At 43.0% G+C, this 26,001-nt stretch overlaps 1 protein-coding gene across 6 annotated transcripts in view; it reads right to left on the reverse strand.

Annotated features, from left to right (window-relative positions):
- The window catches only part of LOC148054130 (ubiquitin-associated protein 2-like), a 71,063-nt gene extending 46,452 nt beyond the window's left edge, over positions 1–24,611 (reverse strand). Inside the window, exons 1-2 of one of the 6 annotated variants that reach the window (XM_087770803.1) lie at positions 24,402–24,417; positions 9,040–9,171 (exon numbers count right to left, since the gene is read on the reverse strand). The gene's annotated coding sequence lies outside the window, so the exon portion shown is untranslated. Of the gene's footprint in view, positions 1–7,891; positions 7,949–9,039; positions 9,172–24,401; positions 24,464–24,549 lie in introns of those variants that run through there. The other 5 variants (XM_087770805.1, XM_087770804.1, XM_087770807.1 and 2 more) reach the window with 5 other exon arrangements.
- Between the last annotated feature and the right edge of the window lie 1,390 nt (positions 24,612–26,001).

The raw sequence follows: 26,001 nt of genomic DNA on the forward strand, positions 1-26,001 counted from the left end.
CCGAAGCAGCAGGCAGAAGGGAGGCAGATAGCCACTGCCTTCAAATTATCATAGTGACTACAATTTTGAGCGTTAAGTGGGATATTATTAATTAATAAGACGGGGCTGAACAAGAACATTTCCTTGCTCGCAAAGCAGCTTCTTATTCTCTCCAATTCTTCATATTGAAGTCTGTTTGGCAGGCTGTTGTCATAGCAATGAGTAGGATATGACAAACTGACAAAACTTTTAACTGCAGATCAAATGAGGAAAGAAGATTTGAGACTAGAAGGAAGACAACTCTTAAAATCTGTTTAATAAAGATTAAAAAAAAAAAATATTCAGACAAGCAGATGTTTCAGTTTCCATGTCAGGGAAAAAGTCCCTCAGTGCAAAAGTCCCTCAACAGCAGTTAATACTTGACCTTGTAGACACATTGCAACTCTAGTAAGCAGCCAAAACAGCTGTATTTTGAAGAAACAGATACACATTAAATGAAACAGACCCCACATAGCACTAGCAAAAAAGGAAGAGAAAGCATTAAAGAGACTGGACTTCCCAAAACTGTTGTGTAAAGAAGGTGGTCATACTTTCTTTCATGACAATAAAAAGAAGCACAAGACTGCTGTAAACCTTTTTTTTTTTTCTACTGATGTAATCTAGTACCTCCAGAGGAAGGTTGTCTTTGCTTCTACTTTAAAAGCAAACAAAAAACCAAAACAAAAACCACAAAAAACCCTCTTGATCAGTAGTTAAGAAAATTGTTCACTTCAAGTACGTTTAGCTTCTCAAGCACTAAGGAATTCAAATTTCAGTACTTCCTCATAAAGCAAATAACTAGACTTAAAAATGGAAAGCAACAGAGGCATTTAAGAGGAAAATCATCCCAAATCTCAATGTTTTGTTTGTTTTAGTGTTTCTGTCTGTACAGCAAGTTTAGACCAAGGACCTACACTACAACAGCAGATATAGTATTGTATAATAAGCCATCACCAGACTGGTGACGGAATGGCAACAATTTAGTTTCCAAAAGCAGTACCTAAGTATTGGTATCTCAACACCCAACTTTCCTAAAGAGACCAAATCCCACCCCCTCCCAAAGTCTCCATACCTTAAGTCTTATTCAACACATTTAGTTGGGTTTTTGCTCTGGATTTTAGAAGGTAAAGAGGAAGGCAAAGAATCAAAGAGTAACTGAATGCATATCAACACAAAAAGCCGGTTTTTAAAGCTATCATAATGCTTTCTTTGATCTTTTGTTCAACTTTCCTTTGGCAAGAAATCTAGTCCTTTTAGACTCAAGGAAGACTCAAAGAAGGAGAAGGATGGATGCGGATCCCAGCTCTGCGCAGCAAGCAAATCCTCTCCCGGCCAACCTCACCCCTCCAGGTGCCCTTACACAACAGGTATGAGGCTCTGGAACCTGAGGACCAGGAGGATGAAGATACAGACAGGGATCCATCCAAAGGGTTGACTGGGGGAAAGCAGTCAGCCCCGCACATTACAACGGCCATTGGCAAGAAAAAAATACGGGTAATTGTCGTAGGTGACTCCCTTCTGAGGGGAACAGAGGGCCCGATATGCCGACCAGACTCATCCCATAGAGAAATCTGCTGCCTCCCTGGGGCAAGGATAAGAAACCAGGAAGGATAAGTTACCAGGAAGCTCCCCAGGCTGGTGAAAGCTTCTGATTATTATCCACTAGTGGTTGTTCAAGTCGGCAGTGATGAGGTAGCTGATAGTGGCATCAAGACAATCAAAAGGGACTTTAAAGAACTGGGGCGATTGCTTGAAGGATCAGGAGCTCAGGTAGTGTTTTCCTCCATCCCTTCAGTAGCAGGGAGGAATACGGAAAGGAACAGGAAGACCCATCTCATTAACACGTGGCTCAGAGGCTGGTGCCAGAGGTGGAATTTTGGGTTTTTCAATCATGGGGCAGTTTACATGGCACCAGGCCTGTTGGAGACAGATGGGGTTCACCTGTCTCAAAGGGGGAAAAGGATCCTGGCCCAGGAGTTCGCAGGCCTCATTGAGAGAGCTTTAAACTAGATGCAAAGGGGGAAAGAGATAAAACCAGGCTTGCTAGGGATGAGCCTGGGGGTGGCATGCCTGTGTTGGAGAAGAGATCAATAGCCCAACTGAAGTGCATTTACACCAACGCATGCAGCATGAGCAATGAGCAGGAGGAGCTGGAAGCCACTGTGCGGCAGGAAAACTATGATGTGGTCGCCATCACGGAAACATGGTGGGATGACTCATACAACTGGAGTGCTGCAATGGATGGCTACAAGCTCTTCAGAAGGGACAGGCAAGGAAGGAGAGGTGGAGGGGTAGCCCTCTACGTTAGAGAGTGTTTTGACTGTCTAGAACTCAACGACAGTAATGATAAGGTTGAGTGCTTATGGGTAAAGATCAGGGGGAAGGCTAACAAGGCAGATATCCTCGTGGGAGTCTGTTATAGACCACCCAACCAGGACAAGGAAACAGATGAAGTTTTCTACAAGCGGCTGGCTGAAGTCTCACGATCACTAGCCCTTGTTGTTGTGGGAGACTTCAATTTACCAGATCTCTGCTGGAAATACAACACAGCAGAGAGGAAGCAGTCTAGGAGGTTCCTGGAGTGTGTGGGAGATAGATAACTTCCTGACGCAGCTGGTAAGCGAGCCAACCAGGGGAGGTGCCCTGCTGGACCTGCTGTTTACGAACAGAGAGGGCCTGGTGGGCGATGTGGTGGTCGGAGGCTGTCTTGGGCACAGCGACCATGAAATGATAGAGTTTTCAATTCTAGGAGAAGTAAGGAAGGGGGTCAGCAAGACCACTACCCTGAACTTTGGGCTGCGGACTTTGGGCTGTTCAGGAATCTGGTTAACAGAGTCCCTTGGGAGGCAGTCCTGAAGGGCAAAGGAGTCCAGGAAGGCTGGATGTTATTCAAGGAGGAAATCTCAAAGGCGCAGGAGCAGGCCGTCCCCATGTGCCACAAGTCGAGCAGGCGGGGGAGAAGACCGGCCTGGCTGAACAGAGAGCTTTGGCTAGAACTCAGGAAAAAAAGGAGAGCTTACCACCTTTGGAAGAAGGGGCAGGCGACTCAGGGGGATTACAAGGATGTTGTGAGGATATGCAGGGAGAAGATCAGAAAGGCAAAGGCCCAGCTGGAACTTAAACTGGCCACCGCCGTTAAAGACAACAAAAAAAATTTTTATGAATATGTCAGTGACAAAAGGAGGGCCAGGGAGAATCTCCCTCCTTTGTTGGATGCAGAAGGTAACCTTGCCACGAAGGATGAGGAGAAGGCAGAGGTACTTAATGCCTTCTTTGCCTCAGTCTTTAATAGTCAAGCTAGTCATCCTCGTTTTTTTCAGGCCCCTGAGCTGGGAGATGAAAATAGGATGCAGAGTGAAGCCCCAGTTGTCGAAGAGGTGGCAGTCACTGACCTGCTCCTCCACCTGGATGCTCACAAGTCCATGGGGCCAGATGGGATCCACCCGAGGATAATGAGGGAGCTGGCAGAGGAGCTGGCCAAGCCACTCTCCATCATTTACCAGCAGTCCTGGTCAACCGGGGAGGTCCCAGATGACTGGAAGTTAGCTAATGTGACACCCATCTACAAGAAGGGTCGGAAGGAGGATCCGGGGAACTACAGGCCTGTCAGCCTGACCTTGGTGCCAGGGAAGGTCACGGAACAAATCATCTTGAGTGCCATTACGCAGCAAGTGTGGGACAACCAGATGATCAGGCTCAGCCAGCATGGGTTTATGAAAGGGAGGTCCTGCTTCACTAACCTGGTCTCCTTCTATGACAAGGTGACCCGCTTAGTGGATGAGGGGAAGGCTGTGGATGTTGTCTACCTGGACTTTAGTAAGGCCTTTGACACTGTCTCCCACAGCATTCTCCTGGAGAAGCTGGCTGCTTACAGCTTGGATAAGTGCACTCTCCACTGGGTTAAAAACTGGCTGGATGGCCGAGCCCAGAGTGGTGGTGAATGGAGTCAAATCCAGTTGGCAGCCGGTCACGAGTGGTGTTCCCCAGGGCTCAGTACTGCGGCCGGTTCTGTTTCATATCTTTATCAATGATCTGGATGAGGGGATCGAGTGCACCCTCAGTAAGTTTGCAGATGACACCAAGTTGGGTGGAAGTGTTGATCTGCCTGAAAGTAGGAAGGCCCTACAGAGGGACCTGGACAGGCTGGACCGATGGGCCGGGGCCAATTGGATGAGGTTCAACAAGGCTAAGTGCTGGGTCCTGCACTTGGGTCACAACAACCCCATGCAATGCTACAGGCTTGGGGAGGAGTGGCTGGAGAGCTGCCTGGCGGAAAAGGACCTGGGGGTGTTGGTTGACAGCCGCCTGAACATGAGCCAGCAGTGTGCTCAGGTGGCCAAGAGGGCCAATGGCATCCTGGCTTGTATCAGGAATAGTGTGGCCAGCAGGACCAGGGAGGTGATAGTGCCCCTGTACTCAGCACTGGTGAGGCCGCACCTCGAGTACTGTGTTCGGTTTTGGGCCCCTCACTACAAGAAGGACATTGAGGTGCTGGAGCGTGTCCAGAGAAGGGCAACGAAGCTGGTGAAGGGTCTGGAGAACAAGTCTTATGAGGAGCAGCTGAGGGAGTTGGGGTTGTTTACTTTGGAGAAGAGGAGGCTGAGGGGAGATCTTATTGCTCTCTACAACTACCTGAAAGGAGGTTGTAGCAAGGTGGGGGTTGGTCTCTTCTCCCTAGTAACAAGGGATAGGACGAGAGGAAACAGCCTCAAGCTGTGCCAGGGGAGGTTTAAGTTAGATATTAGGAAAAAACTTCTTCACCGAAAGGGTGGTCAGGCACTGGAACAGGCTGCCCAGGGAAGTGGTTGAGTCTCCATCCCTGGAGGTATTTAACGTACGGATAGATGTGGTGCTCAAGGACACGGTATAGACAGACTTGGCAGTGATAGGTTAACGGTTGGACTCGATCTTAAGGGTCTTTTCCAACCTTAACGATTCTATGATTCTGTAAGTCAGAAAAGCTAGAGATATACAGAATACAAATTGACTTGACAGGGTGGCAAGCCCCACAAGACACAGTAAATCTATTGCTGAACTTGCAGGGACAGACCACTCCAAGAATCCTTCTGAAGTTAAATATTCACTTCCATGACCTGAACAAAACATTTGCAGTTTCAATTCTTTTCCTAAGGCAGTCTCAAGAAAGTTATTTTCTTGACTTTCTGGACAAGGAGCTGTGATAAAGAACACTGCAGAAATCTCTGTGAACACCTTAAAAGCGTGATTGCTTTTTTATATTCTAATCACAAAGCTATTCAGTCAAGGATTTCTCACAATGACAGGGCGGGGAAAAGGCTGCAGGACACTGCCTCATGATGGCATGACTACTGTACATGTACAATGAGTCTAGATCTTACTGCTACAGGAGTTGCGTGACATGAGCATGAGGAAAAAGAGCAGAAGAAAAAAAATTATGTCTGCAAAGGATTGATGCAATGCATTTCCCTCAAGTGCTGTTGTCTAAAGAATCTCACCACCTTTATTACTGCTTGAAAGGGGAAACGAGTTTGCAAGAATCACATGTTCCTTAGGAGCGGTGCTGATTACTCAGTGTCTGTACTGCTCCAAGCCAACAATACTGAACCTGAGCTTATGGATCCTGGGAGGATTCATGTCTCAACTTACGGTCTTCTATGGTAAATAGGAAGAATATTGATGGCCAGGAGTAGACCTGCATCACTGGCAGAACACCACAGGAGAGAGAAATTGTACTATCTGTATGCTCCCATGTTTTACCAAGAAAAGAGGATTGCTGGGAGTGGCCAGAGTACCAGCACAAACATATAAACTAACATATACACTTCCAGTTGTGCTAGCAAAGTGTAACAATAAACAAGCAAATACTCTTACCCACCTTTCTTAAAACCCACTGAGTTGTTAGTTGAAATTATTATTCTTTCAAGTCAATCTATAATTAGCTAAGAACACACCCCAATCTACAGAAATCAATAATTTCTCATTACAACCAAAAAAAAAAGTTCATTTTAAGGACTGGTATTCCTAAACAAATGTTATACAAAGGAAGACAAAGAAGTATACAAATAGGTCTTACAAATAAAAGAAAAGACAGCATTGTTTTGGAAGAGAAATAAGTGTTCATCTTCAAAAGACTAGAGTTAGACAAAGGCTGGTCACGTATCCAGAGCCCCTCTCAAAAGCATGATGTGGAAGGGAGACTGAACAGTGCATGTTTTCCACTAGTAGAACAGGTTTCAATCATGAAAGTTAAGTAATATCATTAACATTATTTAAAAAAAAATAATCTTCTAATCTTACAATATCTATCTTTGCTCTTATCCCAGTGTCTCTACCTAACAGATGTTTTTTACATTTTAGTATATGCTGGTGATTATCTTAGCTTTAATCAAAATCTGCCAACTATACCAAATAAACATCCAGCAGACTTGCCTTCATCATTTCTTTATAAATATTCAAACTTTAGAGGCAACAAGTGCCCTTATTCATACTGAAATTTCTGCAGGCATCTAAATTTCCCCAAATTCAAATTTCACTAGTATTTAAAAAAAAAAGACAATTGCACTAAAATCAGAAGGCTAACTTCTGCCTAGGGCTTTATCTTTCACTCAACCAAGGCACTCTTCAGACTGCTAAAAACCTGGCTAGCAAAACCCACCCAGCTCTGCTGCTGTCAGAAGACAACACTCCTGAGTTATTCTGGACAATCAAAAGGCAGTGAATGTCCTAGAAGATTCAGTGGACTTGACCTTATGTTTCAGACATCAGTATCTACAAAGTCACTATTCTCATCTTTTACTGCCTTTCTGCAAGAACAATGTCATTTTAGATAGCAACCGGCTAGACTTCCACATGCAGAAAGAATCAAGTCCTGCTCCCTGTCCTAACTAATTATAAACCTCATGTTTGCAAAGACCTGCAAGATGCACTAGTTACCAGCACTTACCATTGACCGTAACGAAACTTTAAGTAACAGAGACCCAGTATAATACATAGAAAATAGGAATTCTCTTTGAGAAGCAGCTATCATGGGAATCCTGTGAGGAAAGGGCAACAGCAAGTTTACTTCTGAAGTATGTTTCTCTGCTGAGGAATATTTTAAGAAAAGCTCTGGCCTGCCTTGATATTCTAAGACTTGAAGAAAAATTAAATACATGTTCCTGTCATCTTTGATGGAAAACGGAAAGACCTCATTTCTTGCCCTCTGTCATAAAAAAGGCTTTTCTAACATGAACCCTCTCCAAAAGCTACCAAAGTAAAAGGCATAATGCATTCCCATCACTGACCACACCATATGCTGTCCGAACTGTCAACTGACTCAGTATCTTGAGTTAGGAAGCATATGGAGACCAGTGGTACAGAGGTGGTTCCTGGTGCTTGCACAGCCATGCACACACTACTTCCTCTTGCTACAGTAGGAAAGGAACACCTCCATTTCAGAGGTCTCTTATTTTCTAGCCTAAGGAGATAAAAGAAAATACTAGCTAAGTCAATACACAGTATACTCGCTGTTTCACCACTGCTATATTCAGTGGTGAAGAACCATCAGTGTTGCAAATCATCTCTTCATACCTGTTTCTCTGGGTTTGTCCCCCCCAAAAAATGGAACAATCAACGAAGAAAAAACAGAAAAGGTAAAGCCCTTGGTGTTTTCCCTCCTAAGGTTTCCCGAGTAGCGTCCAGTGAAAGGGCACTACAGTGTCTACAATTTCCAACAAAGCAGCAGCTAGCAGAACTACGGCCTAGTCACCCCCTGCAACAATACTCAAATTGAATTATACACTGCATTAACTAGGCAGTTTGTAAAAAACATTAACTAGTAATTCACAAAAGGAAAGGTTTATTGCAGCTGAGAAAAAACTGAACTAGCAGGTTTTTCAGGGTTGAAAATCATTACCCTCTCCGTTCAGAACTAACACAGCCTTCCTGAAGTCACACACAAGCTGAGCAGAGTCTGGAACAAAAAAAAAACATGACTAGAGTTTTAGCTCCCGTTTGGGACCTGGCTGTATATTCATTTAAAGTTCAATCCATAGTGCAGGTAGAACCCAAATAGCTTATTCCATTAAAATCAAGTTTCAGCTCACATCTAATACCACACAACTGCAAGCTGTCACCAGAAATGGCATACCTGCTCCCCTACTCCTTAACCACATAATATTGCTACTTCCCTTCAATCACGATCATGCAGCTGCAGAGGGAGTTGGTTCAGTGAGCTGACCCAAGAGCAAACTAAACCCTCTAAAACAAAACAGTCAGTTGAATAAGCTTATCCGGTGGAAAACTATGTGGCTATACAACTGCTGAATCTGACACGAGGGACAGGGATCAAGTTCATGACAAAAGGGGGAACTTGCATTTCAGCAGCCATGCACCATTATAACATAGGTAAAACGTGAGGTTTCAACATTTTGTTTTCCTGGGATCCAGTATAGCGAGACTTGATCCTGGTCAGGCCCTCTGCACGCAACAAAAAAACCCAACCAACCAAACATTAAAAATGCCTTGTAGGCATTTTAAAAAATAAATTTCAAAAAAATAATTTTTAAAAAAATAAAAAACTCCCAAGAAGGGACTCTGCCAGCAGAGCGACCTTGAATATATCACTATCTTATGGCATATATATTCTTTTGATCACCAGTGGGAAAAGAGAGTATCACCTTTACTGAGGAACACTCAGCCTCTTGGATATCCTTTAGCATTCAGTAACTTGCAGTGAAGAATACACTTATAAAAATTTGGAGATGCTTCTATCCAAACAAGAGGAGGCTATAATCAACCAACATTAGGACAGCCTGACTAACACAGTTTATGGTAATCTAGAATACAGTCTTTTCCCCCAGCCACAGGAGTATCTGTCTACATTCAGTGTCGGGCATTAAACGAGACTCAAACTACCCTAAAGCAATTTAGCCACCAAAAGCAATCTTTAATGATTTTGTACACACAACTAAATATTCAATGCTTTTGCTGGTCATCTTTCAATTTCACTTTCACAGAAATAATACACTTAAACATCCACCCTTTCCCTATCAAAAGCCCCACCTTGAGAAGACTTGCTCCCTTTGCCAGCTCATTAAACTCACAGCATTCCCTCCAGGGGGGAAAGGAAGAAATCCAGATAGACTTGTCCAGGAAGACAGGGCTGGGTGACTTGGAAGTTCTTCAGATGGCTCCCTCCACCAAAAGGGAAAAAAAAAAAAAAAAAAAAAAATCACAAGGCAAAGCCTCTGCAGAATGTGATAATTTGCACAGCTTTCCAGTCTATCTGAGATGAACTAGAGTCAGCTAGAAGCCCGGGTGAGCTCAGGGCGCACGCGCGCACACACACACACACACATGTAGGTGAGGAAACAGCTGCAGAGTATGAACTAAACAAGTTATAGATGTTCTCTTCAAAGAATACATGGAAGGACATATACTCTCAGGTCATGCTCTGGGTAAGTCAATACTACAAGGAAAAAAAAAAAATATTTAAGTAGCCAAAGCATCTCAGATAAGACTGAAGTACACCACTAAAGCTGCACAGGACTTATGACCTTCCTGTATTAACTGTGACCAACTTGTCTCAAAACCACTATTCCCCACACCTCTACTGACGATGTCAGCAGGACGCTTGAAAAAATTTAAGCTTGGGCTATGTCAGTACATACAACACGAGCTACAAGCATACATCAAGGACACTTCAGGCTTGTGGTTTGTCAATAATACCAACCATAAGACACAACAGTAAAAAAAAAAAAAAAAAACAAAACACAAAAAACCCCCACACTTCAGTGGGTCAGCCCCCATCACAATCATTACCCTTATGATCAACAGCTAGCTGTACCCACAAGAGGAATAATTCATGCAACAGCAAAAAAAGGAAAAAAAAAATCTGTTAAATAACAAAAAAAACTTTTTAAAAAACTTATTAGGAAAGCTAATCCAGATTAAACCAGTACCAGAATAAAAAAAGATGCTGAATTGTAACAGGAGCAGGGAAAAAGACAAGTACTGGGAACCGTCAGCTTTGGCTATTAAACTGTAGAAATGAATATTTCAGCTATTTGCTCTGATGTAACACCCCATATCTAAACAGCCCCTAAAATTAATTGCTGTTTACACAATAAACAAACCCAGTAAGAAGGTTCAAATTGAAATCCAGGTACTCCAAATGACAGAAAGAAATAGCTAACACAAGCTGGGAGCCACGCAGCCAGGGCAGTACCCAGAAGGGGGAATTTGCTTTGAGCGGGGTTCTTGTAAACAAGGTGGCACACAGGAAGCAGCCCTCTACATCGGACATCTCGCTGCCAGATCACCAACACGCTCGGCGCTTGTGCTCTCCCTGCCCCCTCCGTCTCCCTCCCACATTGCCATACCTCACTCTCTTGGAATGGCTTCCAAAGGAATTCTTTGAATAGAAACAGATACAAGCAACAGGACTAAAAATAGCTGAGCAAGAGCAGAGACATTTGTTACGTTCTCACACCCGTGGAAACACACTCAACTGCATCAAAAAAAAAAAGGGCACCTAGTTAATTCACACTAGAATTGACAACAAGGAACAAAGTAGAAAGTGCCACCATAAAAAAAAGTTTTGGAGGGGAGGATTAGTTCAGACTTGTAACATGATCTGATGAGTGTCACAACACTCACAACAAAAAGCAATGGTTAAATTACAAGCCACAAGTGATATAAACACAAATGCACTAAGTAACCTGTAAGGCTATATCTATAAAATGCGCTAAAAACTTCGTGATATCAGATTTTTTATTCTAGCTTCAGAGTTTTGGTAGCAACACCAAAGAGCTCAGGTATCATTCCTGCACCTGTACAGAGCCCTACTCCTTGAACTAGATACTGAGGGAAGACGACCAGTACAGATCACTGCCTGTGATACACTCACATATTCAGAAAACAAAAGAAAACCGGGAGTCTTGCTGAAAAAAAACCTCTTTTAAGTAAAGCAAGATACTCTAGAACATCTTCCTATAACATTCCCCCAGATGATGATATTTCTCAAGGTTAATCTTAGGCAAGAGGAGAATCCACCAAAATAAAAAACTAATTTTTTTCAGTGACATATACGACTCAATATAAAGTTCCAGAAGGAAGAAAAGAAACAATAGTTTCTAAGGCAGTATTAAAGGTTTCCTGCCTTCACAATCTTATGCTTTTACTGTGCAGTAAATCTTGATGAAAACTCAAGCCTATTTCCATCAGTTTAGCTTTCCAAAGTGAAACACTGCGAGAAGCCAAGTCCTTTTTCAAACTTATTGTCAGGTGCTCAGAGACAAACAGCCACAGAAACAGCACCGAGAACTGAAAGCCATAAGAGACAATTTTTATTTCTCTGCCAACTCTGGATTGCTCCTTCTACGGTCACGATTGTTGTTAGCATTTTGTCTAGCTCTAAACAAGGTGGGGTTTATTAGTTTCCTTTGATACTAATCCTCATCTTGACCTGCTTCAGTCAGAAAACTTGGTTTTACCCCAAGCTTTCCCACTTGATTTTGAGCATTACTTACAATCACAACTTCTTAACTTGGTGTCACGTGTAAATTCACTTACTCCTGTTCCGTCATTCTAGAAGTTTACGTGAGGCCAGGTCTATCTGATCTGCACCAAAACGATACCAAACTATCCAACAAGATGAAGGATTAACAATCTTGACGACTTCAAACGTACAACACGCTAGAAAGGAGCATGTAAATAAAGAGCCCTCCACACAGAATTCAAATCTAAAAGCAGGAATAAAGTCATCCAGGCTGTTCTTGTGTGTTTAATATTAAAAAAGCAAAATGAAATTCATCTCCCACTTCTTAGTTAGTTTCTTAACCTTTTTAAAGAAGGTACCAAAGAGACAAGCTGCTCACACGTGACGTCAAATTGCCCAAATTTTTATTGCACTCAATTCAGTATTTATTTTCTCTCCAACATAAGTCAGGGGAAACCACCCATAGGCTTCTTCTAAGACCCACAGTCACTGTTCCAGCCCCCCATCTTTACTTTTTTCTGCAAGTCTGGACTGACTTAAATGTTGTTTGGCTGCCATGAGGTTTCTGTCTCCGGTAGGAGGTTCTCACTCTCCTCCACCACTTCTTTCCAAGCCAGACTAGCTTATAATAAAAATGAAGAAAAATGCAAAGAATCATTTTTTTAAAGTTTGCAAAATCTGAATGAGCATATAAAGTTTTTCTTCAAAATTTCCTTCCTATTGATAGGCCATTAAGAAATTCCTCTTCACAGAAATTTATTCACTTATTTTCTTAAAGTTTACATTCCCTTTTAAACATATTTTTGTACTCTGCTGGGTTATTCATTACTATGCTGTACTAACCTAACAGCCCCCGATTCCACAGAGGTATGCCAGGTTTATATACTGTGCAAGGCAATATTAAAATGTCTAAGTAGAAAACCTGTTTTCTAAAACATCCCAAGAAGATATTAGTCACCTGCCTATTTTACCATCAGTCTAAAAGACCAAGCACTCTGCTGCAAGATGAAGTTACTCACTTTTGAAAGAAAAGGGATTTGCACTCTTCACATCTTAAGTTTCTGAAACAGTTAGCTTATTTATATAAATTGCAGCACCTCACCCTCAGTACACATGTGAATTCTGAGACTGCACCTGGAATACACATTTTGCTAACGGCGGTGTTCAAATCTAGCAACAGCACTAAAATATTACAGGTATTAGCTTTAGATATCATACTGTACCTAGAAGAACTTCGCTGAACAAATGGTTTGGCAATGACAATCTTTAAAACCATTTCAGCAGATGTGTTGTAAACATCAATTTTCTCCAAGCAAACCAAAAAGCTGTATGTACACAGAAGTCAAGCAAAGGACGAGCAAGGGATAACCAAGATAAAATATTACAAGTTTTAAAAATCGCATTACAAACTTAAGTAAAGCTTTTTAATCACAATAACACTTTTCAGTCATTTACAGAATGTTATATAAAAATTCTAGCACAACAGGGGATTGTTAAGCACACTTGCTGTAAAAGCCAAGATGACACTGTAAATAAATTGAGAAACCAACAGTAGGCAAGTTTAAAATGCAGAACAATATGTTGTTTTAAATGTGTTCTCAATTTAATACACAAAGATTGTTTTTCAAGTTCAATGAGTACACTGCCCAAAACATGGCCTTTGGAAAACTAGTAAGAACAACGTGATTCACTAGAATAAGGTGAAAATAAAAATCATAAAAGGAAAAAGGCAACTTGTCATTCTACATGCCTCCTCTGATAAGAGCAAAAAGTCCAAGACACACACAGTTAAGAGGGCAGCATTCACCCAAAGCTGTAATCAGCAGAAAGTAAACTGCTAAAAGGCTGCTTGCTGTCTCACCTTCAGGACACTGAAACTTGCAGTTCTGCAGGGGTTTTGAGTGTTTTTTTGAAAGCATACAAGCCTCGTATAAGTAGATATTGCCCTTTTGGTCCCTCCATATCTAAAATTTGGAAAATAATACTTACCAACCCTGATGCTGTGCTCTAAAACTCTGAGGCAGAAGGTGTTAGCATGACCTTAGTTTTGATATCCCAAAAGAACCTTGCCATGAATCTGAGATTTATTGTCATGGAAATTACTGTGAGATCACAACTACATCACAGGAATTTCTTTGCAGGATCAAATGCAAGAGACTGATAGAATGGGATAAAACAGCTCTCAATACACTGCATTTAAACATCGCTGAGTATACATGCAACTGCTGAGAATGGCAACTTTAAGGAGTAGAATTTTTACTTCCACTTATTCATGAAAAGTCCATTTGAAGAGTTATGAATACATCCAAGAAAAATATTTTGTGCTCTTTTCAGATTTTTTTTGCCAGAGGAAGAAGAAAGGGAAGGAAAAAGCATGTTTAAATAGATTATCTCATTCCCAAAGCCAGAGACATAACTTCCCTTAAAACCATTCTAAGTTCTCAAATGTTATATACACAATGAATAAAACCCAGAAAATTCCCAGAACACAAAGCACCAAGAGTAAGGCCTTCCATATCAGAGATGATCAGTTAGACTTTAATGTATATTCTAATATGCAAGCACATTTGAGAACAAAAACCTTTGCTCAACTGAATTATCACAATTCCTATAAAATTTAAAAAGGAATAAAACAAAGAGCTCAAGGAACACAATGACATTAAGTGAGAAGAAAACCTAGGATTAAACCTGGTGAGTCAAAAAAAAAAAAAAATCAACTTTATACACTAACGTGAATCCACAAAAGGCTGTAACTTTACTTCAGAGGCAACTAAAAATAAATAAATGTTTATCTGGAACTCGTCAGTAGAGATTTTAACATGACTAAAATGCAAGTTGTTGTTTAAGAGTTAGAAGTACACTGATGTCAATCAAATTATTACACTGTAAACAAGTATTTCTTCGGCTGAAATCTTCCAGAGCTTTAGTTAGATATCCAATTGCTGTAAAAGACTTGAAAGTCTAAGTTCCAGAAACATATGACAATGTTTTGGTTAACATTGAGACTCTTGGAGCTGTGATGGTTTGGGTTTAAATACAATTGGAAAATATTCAAAGCATCTCCTTTAAGATGAGCTTTTGGGAAGCTTTGTTTTTTTCTTTTTAACTGGTCTGAAGCTTAATAAAATCTTAATTTTATACAGTTTTTGGAAAAGTAAATTGAGGGCATCTTTCACTTTTTCATTTTTTTTTCTTTTAATTAGAAATTTGGGTCATTTTAAAAATACATACAACTTCTAAAAAAGAGGGGTGGAGGCTAAATACTGTAGGTCAGTATTTCAACAAGCTTTGATACATCCCAGAAGCTGAACTGCTTGGAAGGTCAATTCACAAGTCCTGGAAGAGCTAAGCATACCATTTCCTCAAAGCTGGTCTTTAAGATTTCAAGAAAGCAGAGCTCCATACTTCTCTAGCCATAAATATCATACTAGTATAAAATATGATAGAGTCGTAATACCCAAACATATATTTGGATAAACCAACCTAGCGTAAAGCTCTATTTTCAGTCTCTTATGCGTTGTCTTCAGCTGAATGCTTTTAGGCTTTAACTATAATAAAATAAATAGAGTTTAGATATACATTTTAACAAAGTTTAGCACAGTGTTTGAGCTATGCTTATGTGAGGTCACTTCACCTGGCAGATAAATTGAGAAGTCTGAAGTTGAGATTTTTCAGGAAATGTAAGAGGTGGCAATGGTCTCATTTTATTCAACAGGACTAAGTGAATCTCTAGACAGAGCTAACTTTCCCCACCATTAGAGTGCCAGAAGAGATAGCTTATCCCCTTCAACATTTCTCCCTTAAAAAAGAACAAAAAGATTATCTTACAGTTTTCACAGTATTTCACAGCATGTTTTTTCATATATAAACTTCTGGGGAAAAAGGCAACTCATCAATGCTGCACCACACATAACCATAAATGCAGAACAAAAATGCATGTATAGGAATACCAGGAGAAGTAAGATGCAAAACAATCTTGCAACTTTCCAGTTCGCATTACTGAAGCCCCAACCGCTACACACTAACAGAGCAACACCGTTTCAGAAGACTGAAACACAGTCGCAGTGTCAAATAATTCACCACACAGATTTAATAGCCAAAAGGGATGCAGAGAAGAGAGACCCCTTCGCACTCCCCAAGTATTTCACCAGGGCTCATTGTTCCCAGTGTTATTTCATTACTCACTTTCAGTGCAGTTCATCAAAGCATGAATTTTGTTTCTTTGTTTGTAAAGACACACCTAAGGCTCCCCAGCATTAATGATTTGATTTCTGCTGCTATGAGCCAGACTCTGGAAAATTTGAATAAACAAATCAAAGTAGCAACCCATCATATCAGTGATCAAGAATACCAAACTCTTTCCCCCCCTTTTTCCCCCACCCCAAACCTGTCTTGTAACTACCCCCAAGCCACATCCTCCTCCTGCTCCTCCACAGGCAACTCATTCTGTCCCTCTCCATACTGCATCAGGACCTGTCTGTTGAGTCAAGGAGAGAACGTACATCAAAAAAAACATGCTAACAACTGATCCTAACTTTTCTCCAATATTGTGGAGCAACTGGAAGGGGAGGAAGAGTTGCATGCCAGCTTTTCAGTCAGGGCCTGTCGATAAAGGGGACCTACAACCATAAAACCAGTTCTTGGCCACCCAGCACTCCTTAACAAAGTTCTAGTGAGGAAAACTATGCTGACTCCAGTTGCTAAACTTTCATTTGTTCTCTCCTACATTCAACTCCAATCCCAAACAGCTACTTGTTTTTTGCTAGGTGGAAAAGGTTTTAGTTACCACAGTCTGACTCAAATGTACAAAACCTGCTTGTTCTGGCCTGCAAGGTAAGACGCGTCACTCAATATGTTTTTGTGCTCAATTTTTGCTTAGATATTAAAATCAACTGAAAAGGGATGGTTCTGCAGTTTCTTGCCCTATGTTTTATCATATTTTATAATAGGTAGGTCATTTCATAACCAGTGAAATGCTTAGGATGCCTTCTGTTGATCAGTTATTGTTGTGGTTTAACCCCAGCTAGCAACTAAGCACCACACAGCGACTCACTCAATCCCCCCCACCGGTGGGATGGGGGAGAGAATCAGAAGGGTAAAAAAAAAAGGCAGCAAAAGCTGCGCACGCAAACCAAGCAAAACAAGGAATTCATTCACTACTTCCCATCGGCAGGCAGGTGTTCAGCCATCCCCAGGAAAGCAGGGCTCCATCACGCGTAATGGTTACTTGGGAAGACAAATGCCATCACTCCGAACGTCCCCCCCTTCCTTCTTCTTCCCCCAGTTTATATACTGAGTATGATGTCATATGGTATGGAGTAGCCCTTTGGCCAGTCTGGGTCAGCTGTCCTGGCTGTGCTCCCTCCCAGCTTCTTGTGCACCCGGCAGAGCATGGGAAGCTGAAAAGTCCTTAACCAGTGTGAGCAACTACTTAGCGACTATTTAGCAACAGCTTAGCACTACTTAGCAAGAACCAAAGCATCAGTGTATCATCGACATTGTTCTCATCCTAAACCCAAAATACAGCACTATACCAGCTACTAAGAAAATTAACTCTATCCCAGCTGAAACCAGGACAGTTATTTTAGTGGATTTGTTTATTGAGAAGAAATAAAAAAGTTATACATTTTCACTTCCCTCTCTCCCATGATTGAAGTATTCCCTCTCTCCCATGATTGAAGTACTCAAAAGCACTCCCCAGCAATCAACAGAATCAGCAAGGGAGATAAGTCATATAAATATTTGAGGTAGGTTTTCTAGCAGAAACTAAATCTCACTGATGTTTCATTTCAGAGGACTGTACTAAAAGAGCCGACCCAGCACCTCTCAGATTCAATATCCCTAACTATGAAGTAATTTTAACCGTCTAACTTTATTTTAACCTTTGTCTACAGTTGTGAGGGTCCTGGGGATTTGGGGGTTGGATTTGCAAGAATAGGAAAAATAGGCTGATCCAGTTCACTTCTAATTTACCAGGACTTGTGTAATTCTGCAAAGTTTTGGCTTTACTCTGATTAAAAAGTACTTTTAAAAATAATTTTGATGCACACAGTTTCATAAAATTAACTGCCCCACATGTAGAAGTACAATAAGAACTCAGCGTAACCTCTCCTAAACGTTGTATGTACATTAAACCATCATTTACAATCCAAACAATTCCTAGACAGAACATATACAGGATTTGGACAATTTTATCACTATCAGACAATCAAATGTTTGACTTGTTTCTTCCCTCACAGAACTGCTGAATTATAGTCTTCACCTCAGCTAGAGCTGAGACAGCCAATTACTCCTTATTTGCAAGCACAGAAATTATTTGGATTTGAAATATGCATCTTATTGCATTTTCACAGCACTTTCACACATATCCCAAACCCACCCACTTCTCCACCTATCAAGAGTCATGAATTACTGTTACCACCACCCCTACTAAATTCAATCCTTAATCCACCTCCTCCTCAAAGGCGTGTAAAAGCTTGGGGGGGGGGGGGGGGGGCGGGGCAGGCCTCATCAATGGATATAAATACCTGAAGGGAAGGTGCCCAGACAGAGCCAGGCTCTTTTCAGCAGTGCCCAGTGATGGGACCAGAGGCAATGGGCACAAACTGGAACACAGGAGACTCCATCTGAACATCAGGAAATGCTTTTTTACTGTGAGGGTGACGGAGCACTGGCACAGGTTGCGCAGTGAGATGGTGGAGTCTCCATCCTTGGAGTTATTCAAAAGACATCCAGACACAGTCCTGGGCAACCTGCTGTAGGTGGCTCTGCTAGAGCAGAAGGAGACAAGACGACCTCCAGAGGTCCCTGCAACCTCATCCAGTCTGTGATTAAGTGAAGTAAAAAGGGAAAGTCATCCTATAACAGAAAAGCTGTTATCAAAAACACCCCACAAGCTTCATTAGGGACAACTCTTAAGCTCTAGCATTTCTGCTCAGACAGTCACACAAAGAAAATCAAGTGAACGTCTATCTTCAATTAAATCAGGTAGGGTAAAAGTCACTGAGACTAAATCCAGCAACATACACTACTACATCAACAGATAAAATGGTAAACAATGAAAACTGGAATACAGGTATAAAGTTGCAAGGAGTTTTATACTTGCAGTCATAACAGAGAACTAGTCAAAAAAGATAAGAAGTGTCTTTTCCTAAGACACTGTCCTGGTTTCAGCTAGGATAGAGTTAATTTTCTTCTTAGTAGCTGGTAGAGTGCTGTATTTTGGGTTTAGGATGAGAACAATGTCGATGATACACTGATGCTTTGGTTCTTGCTAAGTAGTGCTAAGTGGTGCTCACACTGGTCAAGGACTTTTCAGCTTCCCATGCTCCGCGGGTGCACAAGAAGATGGGAGGGGGCACAGCCAGGACAGCTGACCCAGACTGGCCAAAGGGCTATTCCATACCACATGACATCATGCTCAGTATATAAACTGGGGGAGTTAGCCAGGGGAGGGGCAACGATTGCTGCTTGGGGGACGGGTTGGGCATCGGTCAGCGGGTGGTGAGCAATTGCAGAGTGTATCGCTTGCTTTGTATTACTATTGTACTATTATTACTTGGTTTTATTATTACTATTACTACTGTTCTATTTTTATTTTACTTTAGTTATTAAACTGTTTTTATCTCAACCCACGAGTTTTCCCCTTTTGCCCTTCCGATTCTCTCCCCCATCCCACTGGTGGGGGAGTGAGCGAGCGGCTGCGTTGTGCTTAGTTGCCGGTTGGGGTTAAACCACGACAGACGCAAAGAAAAGTTCCTGGGCATGGCTGCTATCTGGACATCAAGAAGGAGCAAAGAAACCCAACAGGTTGAGGATGCGTATCAGAAGCCACAAGGTTTTCTCAAACATTGAAAAAAACCCCACTTTTACATACTCATTAACTTGCCTTCGCCAAGCTCATAACACTATTTCAATCTTTCTCTAAACCGAATTTCAGACAGCTACCCCTTGGCACTTACCCCATGTTCAAAACGCTCAGAAACTCATTCAGTGACTAATAAAAGAAAGTGAAGTACAAGACTGGGAAGTGCAGTACTGTTCCCCCTCATCACATTTAGTCACCCAAAGTTAACATCAGTAACTTAGGTACCTCTTATGTCAGTCTCAAAATGGATCACAAGTGAGTGATCTGAAGAACGTGTGGCTGAAATAAAAGCCCAGGAACAGAAGACATCTGTCCCTTGGGGTACAACCCATCAAAAGCATGGACCAGAATTTCTCAAATACAATATGTTATGTACAGCCCGACAGCAGAGCAGGGTTTGGCACCAGGATTCCTTTCAGATTCATGTTGCTGAAACTGCATCTAAGACAACATGCAAGTTTGAAAATCAAGGAAGAATGTAAATGCAGAAAGAAAAAAAAAAAAGAAATCAGCAATAGCCTTCAAATACAGGGAAACATGGACAATGTGATAATACGAGATATCGGTAAGTGTTTACCATAAAATAGCCATGATTCAGTTAACATTTAAAACCAAATAGAAAGAGGAAACAAAAAAGCTTTCAGAAGCCATATGCTTCATTCTATATTATTATATCCACCATCCTCAAAACACTTAAAAATACATTAGAAAAAAAAATTCCTCCTCTTTGCTCAAAAGCAATCTCAATATGGTCTCTAAAGCATCATCCTAATTCCAGGAACAGTCATAAGAAATACAACTGAAATGTTCTAGATGAAACCTATGCCACACACAGTAGAACTGCAAAGAGACTTCCTCTCTCTACAGCTAACAATTAAAAATATTTAGGAATATGATCACAGCTACTGAATTCAAATTTTACACCTTCAACCACAGGGCTGCCTAACAGACTGACTTCCCCCCCCCCCCCATTAAACCGCATTAAAAAAATGCAACCTGATGATTCAAATCTGGAGATTAAGAAAGTATTTGCATTTTCTTCATTTAACTTTGGATTCAAATACTAAATGATTCTGTAACACAAATTCTGTTGAACCCGCATCTTCTGCAAATCTGGAATAAACTGTTTCCTGTATGATAAAGCAAAAAAAACCAAAACCATAAAGTTCACCATAGGAATACTACTTTGGGCAAACCTTAAGTCTTGAGAAAGATCAAAGCTCTCTCAATATGGGAAACATCTCATTGTTTTTAATGCAAAATGCTACACTCAGCCAGGTTAAGGACTCCTCCAAGCTCATCTGTTGGAAGACTGATTTAAGAAGCTGGGGAGGGAGAGGAAAAAAAAAAAAGCTTGACAAGTTTACCTTCAAAAGATGCCACAGTATCTTGCAGCTTTCACAAAGACAGATGGACAAAAAAAAAAAAAAAGAGAATTTCAAGAGAACTGAGAGTAGAAACAACTCCATCCAAGGGAGCTGCGCAAAGTTGTTCACATAACCCATCTTACAAGTTTTACCATCTAGAGAGAACATAAATAAAACAATATGCTCAGCAAAATAGTTATGATATAGTAAAAGCAAGCTGAGCAAGCCATGAGACCTTAGGCATCAGACTGTATCACCTCTAATCTATCTGTCTTTAGTCACTGTTTACTCTTTGCAGCATTGAGAAGTAGTGGGGGGAAAAAGGGCTGAAGGTACCACACCTGTGAAAGGGACTGCAGGAGCCCCAGGTGGACGGGGAATTCTGACAAACTGCCAGTTCAGATTGCCAAAATTTTTAGAGAGCATGGACTTTCATGTTAGAGCAAAACAGAGAAACCCTTTGTATGATTTTTGTAAAATATGAACCTTAAGTAATTGCAAAGGAGCTACTTCACAACCTTTCATCCCAGCTCTCATATAACTTTCCTAAACAGATTATGTTCATTAAAGTGAAAAACAGTACAAGTCCAAACTAGGTCTTCTCTGAAAAGCAAAGAGGACACAATGGGCTACAAGTGAGCAGATTGTATCAGAAAAAAAACAAAATTCAACAAAAAGCTCCAGCAGAATAACAGCACTGAAGTGGATATTACTCGTATTTCCTCTAGCACCTTCCATTCAATACTTTTGAAGTATACAAACACAACACTGAGTTTCTTTAATCTGTCGTCTCATAAAGGGGACAAGTCACTTGGCTTCTCTTTTACCAAGGTCATACGAGGTTGTTGCAAACCTGAGCGCAGAACACAGGTCTTCAGAGTCCTGCTCATGTGCTTTAACCAAATAAGAGACAAAGATAAATAAAAAGATTAACAAAAGATATCAAGTTGTATTCCTATTCTTTCATGAAGAACCTATTCCAAGTACTGGTACTAAATATTACTGAAATTGCAAGTAAACATTACTATTCATAGTAATACTATCAATACTAATTATTAACAGAGTATTAACAGTTTATGATACATACATTTCTCGAGCACTAATAATCAGCATACTATTCTGCTATGATCAGTATCACTAGGGGGACACCAGCAACAAATATAAAACATACCAAAAAATGGCATTCTATGAGGAAAGCATCACATAAAATAAAAGTCCATGGAAGAAATATAAAACATCAAAAATTCAGCTTCTAAGTTCTAAAACAGTAGCTTAAAAATTGGAAGAGCTAAAGAAAAAAAAAAACAAACTTAAAAATTAATAGCTTCTGGTAACAGACAAGATTTTTTTTGTTCAGTTTTCCCTTAGCTTCCTTAGATTTTAGCAGCGAGTCTGTAACTCCAGAGTCTCCTTGAATGGTCAAATCCTTCTGCAACTCATGGCACCAGGAGCTTTTTTTAAGGACTGGCCAAAACAATGCAAGTGAAATGGCCTAAATTTCTGAATTTCCATGCCCTTGTTTTTATTACTGTAAATGCTTTTTTAAATCAATATGCTGATAAAACTGCAACTAGAACAAAAAAGGATAGAGCTTGCCCAATTCCCACTCCTCCCTCCTTTAAGTTATCAAGATTGTTGAGGTTATAAACACAAAAGCTGGCTCATTTTCCAGACTCTGCATCAAAATTGGTTTACACCAGTTAATCCAGTTTCTCCACGTAACCCTCCAGGGGTCCCAAAACATCATTAATGCTGCAAAGTGATTTAGCCTTGCTTGCTTTCAAGTTACCTAGTATGAGGTTAAAAATAAATTCTTTAAACAAGTTCAGTCAAACCACCACAGAGAGATTGGGCCCAGGTATAAATACTGAGTCAGCCAGGTAGGAATCCAAACCCAGATTCCACTAGAGAATGTGATATAACCAAGGGAAATTGCTAAGAGGACCTGGTAAATATTAAAAAAGCAAAGCCTCAGAAGGCTGAGTTGCTGCCGTTTGTTGTGAAGGGCTCCATTTCCACAGCAAGCGCTGCTCCTCCAGGCCTGCACATCCTCCCCTTCCCTTCACACACATCCAGCTCCAATTTCTCTCATTGAAAAAACAGGTGCTCTCACGCCAGGACGGCCCCTCCATTTCACTAGCCACCACGGCCCCAGAGGCTATCACCTTGATCTGCTGCTGTATTAAAAGCATTCAGCATTTACTCAAATTGAGATGACTAGGGACCAATTGCTGTTTGGTAGCTAGAGACAAAGCAGGCTGGCCCTCGTGAGCTTCCCCTTACATAGCTCCATACCAAACCCGAAGTTTCTGTTCTACAACACTGCATGTTCCTTTGAACACAACCAAGAGGGCTCTGCACATCCATGCTCCTGATGTTAACTATAAGAGAGAAGCTTCAAACCAGGTTCACCCTGAGCAGCTCCCAGGTGGCATTCAACAGTACTGCAGACATTTCAGCACTTATTTTTAAACCTATTTCACATCACAGAGTTCAGATCCTTGTCATCAGGCTCAAAGGGGCACCAGGTCCCTTCCTACACCCAGTTTCTCACAGAAGGGTTTCTACCAATTCACTTTCCTGCTGTAATTTTCTTCAGCAACAAGAGCAAATGCAGAAGAGCTTTCTTTTTTGTTTTTAAATGCAACATAAGCCAGGCAAATAGCAAAGCTCTGCCCTAACTTCCAATTCTCAGCAACCACATGTAACCGGGGGCAAGGAAGAACTAGGTAGAGAAGGTTAACAGAGAGAACGGTTCACTCATCGCCATGTCCTCAAGTAACCTACTGTCGCTACCGAGATGTTATCGTCAGTGAATTCTGTAGCTGTGACCGTGACACGGCTGCCCTTCCCCGCCCCCCACCAGCGAGGGAGCATCCGGGAAGGAGATGGGGAAAGACAACATGGAAGTAAAGCCCTACACAAGGCACAAATCAATAGTTATTCACCCACTTGTTCCCTTCCCGTGCTGTCAGCCCTCCTTTGGCCTGACTCGAGATTAGGAAGGGGCCCAAAGGCACGCCCCCCTCCACCAGCCCAGCTTCTCCTCTAAGGGATCCCTTCCTCACAGCTCACAGAGCCAGAGGAAGCACAAACCCACCAGGAGAGAACCCCTCAACTGTAAGGAGATGAGAAACAAGAAGAATGGGGTGCAGGACCCCCTCCCCAGAACGGAAAAGGGCAGAAAGCTAACCCACCTCTCCCAGCACCCACCGGGGGTCGGGTGGGCTCCCCCTCCCCACACGAGCCCGGGCTGGAGCAGAGCGGGAGCTGCCCGCAACCGCGGCCTACTCAGCAGCCCCTGGGGGGGGGAGCGGCAATCTAGGGCAGGGCGAAGCTTCCCCCGGGTGTCCGCCAGAAAAAGTAGGGCAGAGCCGCGCCACCTCCCCTCACACCACACCACACCACACCACACCACACCACCACCTCCGCGGCCAGGAAGGGGCGGCCCCAGACAAAAGCTCCTACCGGGACGGGGCCTTAGGCCGCTGAGGGAGCAACGGCCGCCCCCGGACCGTTGGGCGGGAGAAGGGGGGGCGCGCGCGAGCCCACCACCACCACCACCACCACCACCACCACCCCCCCCACCCCCCCCCCCCCCACCGCTGCGCGCGCGGTGAGGGAGGGCCCCCCCCACCCCAGACCATGCGGGCGGGTGCGCGCAACCCCAGCCCCCCCCCCCCCGCAGTACCTGCCCAATGTGCTCACAAAGCAGCAGCAGCGGCGGCGGTGCCCACCACCGTCACGTGACCACCTCATTCCCCCCTCTCCTCCCCCCCCTCCACGCGCGCGCGAGGCCGCTTCCCCGCCTCGTGACGTGACGCCGTGCGCTCGCCTACCCACATCCACCCGCGCGCCTCGCCCGTCACACACCGCCAGCGCGCGCCCATCCACCAGCCCTTCTGCCTACCCCAGCACCACGTGAGCAGGGCGGGGAAAGCTGGCCTCTTCCCCCTCACGTGACCAACGCGCGCACGGTGGAAGGAGAGCGTTGGTCCCGTTCATGGCTGCGCTGAGGCGAGGCGGCATGGGAAGCGTCTCCGTGAGGGGCCGCGGGGTCTTCCCGCCCCCGGCGGGCGTCAGCGCTGGCTCCTCGCCGCGGGAGGCCCCGGGGGAAAGCCGCAGCCGCTCCCGGGGTCGCTCCGTGGAGGGTTGACGCGCCGGCAGAGCCCGGCCGGGAAGGGCTTTTGTGGTGACAAGTGGCCCCGTCTCAGCGCTCTGTTAAGCCGCGGGAAGGCAGAGGCCCAGCGCCCGCGAGCACAGCCTGGGCCCTGGCGGGGTGGGTTTAGGAACAGGATGAACGTTCAGAATCGTGGCTCAGTACCTCTCTCGCTGGCCGAAGGAGCGCTTCGAACGAGGAGCTCTGTTTTTTTTATTTTTACTTCTTATTTTAAGGTGGCTTTTATTTTCTGCCCTACAGGGTTTTGGTAGGACTGATTATGAGTGATTTATGTCACAGATTAAAGCCTTGAGGCGATAACTTGAAGGATCAGGAGCTCAGGTAGTGTTTTCCTCCATCCCTTCAGTAGCAGGGAGGAATACGGAAAGGAACAGGAAGACCCATCTCATTAACACGTGGCTCAGAGGCTGGAGCCAGAGGTGGAATTTTGGGTTTTTCAATCATGGGGCAGTTTACATGGCACCAGGCCTGTTGGAGACAGATGGGGTTCACCTGTCTCAAAGGGGGAAAAGGATCCTGGCCCAGGAGTTCGCAGGCCTCATTGAGAGAGCTTTAAACTAGATGCAAAGGGGGAAGGGGATAAAACCAGGCTTGCTAGGGATGAGCCTGGGGGTGGCAAGCCTGTGTTGGAGAAGAGATCAATAGCCCAACTGAAGTGCATTTACACCAATGCACACAGCATGGGCAATAAGCAGGAGGAGCTGGAAGCCACTGTGCAGCAGGAAAACTATGATGTGGTCACCATCATGGAAACATGGTGGGATGACTCATACAACTGGAGTGCTGCAATGGATGGCTACAAGCTCTTTAGAAGGGACAGGCAAGGAAGGAGAGGTGGAGGGGTAGCCTTGTACGTTAGAGAGTGTTTTAACTGTCTAGAACTCAACGACAGTAATGATAAGGTTGAGTGCTTATGGGTAAAGATCAGGGGGAAGGCTAACAAGGCAGATATCCTCGTGGGAGTCTGTTATAGACCACCCAACCAGGACAAGGAAACAGATGAAGTTTTCTACAAGCGGCTGGCTGAAGTCTCACGATCACTAGCCCTTGTTGTTGTGGGAGACTTCAATTTACCAGATCTCTGCTGGAAATACAACACAGCAGAGAGGAA

The sequence above is a fragment of the Nipponia nippon genome, unplaced genomic scaffold (assembly GCF_047370975.1).
Source record: "Nipponia nippon isolate SJK-2023a ecotype South Korea unplaced genomic scaffold, ASM4737097v1 scaffold_33, whole genome shotgun sequence".
Classification (NCBI taxonomy): Eukaryota; Metazoa; Chordata; class Aves; order Pelecaniformes; family Threskiornithidae; genus Nipponia; species Nipponia nippon.